The sequence below is a fragment of the Micropterus dolomieu genome, linkage group LG17, assembly GCF_021292245.1.
Source record: "Micropterus dolomieu isolate WLL.071019.BEF.003 ecotype Adirondacks linkage group LG17, ASM2129224v1, whole genome shotgun sequence".
NCBI classification, from domain to species: Eukaryota; Metazoa; Chordata; class Actinopteri; order Centrarchiformes; family Centrarchidae; genus Micropterus; species Micropterus dolomieu.
Genome location: NC_060166.1, coordinates 24,671,245 through 24,672,723, shown reverse-complemented (window position 1 = coordinate 24,672,723; position 1,479 = coordinate 24,671,245). Strand labels below are relative to the sequence as shown.

The 1,479-nt window shown below is 42.3% G+C and overlaps 1 long non-coding RNA gene across 1 annotated transcript in view; it reads left to right on the top strand.

The window, feature by feature from the left end:
• Nucleotides 1-902: 902 nt before the first annotated feature.
• LOC123985507 overlaps nucleotides 903-1,479 on the top strand; it is a 2,441-nt gene continuing 1,864 nt past the window's right edge. The window contains exon 1 of the long non-coding RNA XR_006828692.1: nucleotides 903-1,027. This is a non-coding gene — a long non-coding RNA (uncharacterized LOC123985507). The remainder of the gene's footprint in view (nucleotides 1,028-1,479) is intronic.

Genomic DNA, 1,479 nt, shown 5'->3' with positions numbered 1-1,479 from the left:
CCCCCCCCCCCCTGTTCACGCTGTACACCCACGACTGCATCCCCCGACAAACTTGATAACTCTGTTATCAAGTTTGAGGACGACGCCACCATTATCAGCCGAATTTCAAACAACGATGAGACTTCATATCGGGAGGAAATTCATAATCTTGTAGAGTGCTCAGAGAACAACCTACTACTCAACGTCAGCAAAACCAAAGAGCTGATAATAAGCTGAGATAAAGATACACACTCCTGTCTACATCAGTGGAGCTGAGGTGAACAGTTTCAGGTTCCTGGGAATCAGCATCACAGAGAACCTGACATGGTCATCTCACATCTCCACGCTGGTGAAGAAAGCACAGAAACTGCTGTATTTCTTGAGGAAGCTAAAGAAGGCCAAATTCCCATGCCAAGTTCTTGTCAGCTTTTACAGAAGAGCAATAGAAAGCACCTGACTGGAAACATCAGTAACTGGCATGGGATGTGTACGGTCCAGGACCGGAGGGCTCTGCAGTGGAGCTGAGAAGATCAGTGATACCCATCTACCTGAGCATCAGTGATATCGGTGAGGTGAGTTGCCTACATAGAGTCCAAAGGATACTAAAGGACAGTACCCATCCAACCACAGCCTGTTCACCCTGCTGCCTTCTGGGAAGAGCTCAAAACTCAATTTCACTCTATAACTTGTTATAATGTGACAACAAACCTACCTAGCTAGCTAACTAGCTACTTAGCTATTTGCTTGTTGTTTCTGCCATGTTGGATCATATACACCGATGACATCATGAAAGAACCCTCCTAATCAAAGTGATGCCCCACTGAACAGGGTCATTTAGAATGTTCTTTGATGTTCTTTGATGTTCTTTGATGTAGTCAGTCTGTGTCATCACGTGTCATGTTCTGGAATGTTAGGTGAGCCTTTAATGCAGTCTGTTGAGTACCTGATTCAGTTAGACCAGACAACACGAAGAGACGAGGTGCTTGCATTTAGCAGATGGGTTTCAATAAACCGGGTCACCGATTTCCAAATACTTTCCAACTAAGTAGTAAGTAAGCAAATATTTTTTTTATTTGATGCAGAGCTAGAGAGTTTGGGCAAACACTTCAAGCGTGCTGCTCATCGCAGCATGTCTTCACCATACTGCATGTAAAAAGTTGTCCATTTAAAGATTAAGGTTGATGTTATTCTGTATTTTTTGTGTTGTCAAATAATCAATTTATTAAGTAAACAGATCTTATTGATACTGGAGGGTGTCACAGATGTCCAAATAGCCTACTTTCTAACGTTCCTAAGGTAAGCTGGTGAATTTTTCTTTTGATCAAGGCCCAGAGGTTTGGGTAGACACTTCAAGTGTACTGCAACACTTGACAACGTCTACTCATAGTACCATGTCTTCACCATGCCCCATGTAAAAAAATGTCGATTTTAGGAAAACGGTTGTTTTTTCCCTGTGTTTCTCTTGTTGTCATCTAATCGTGTCATTAAGAAAACATATTT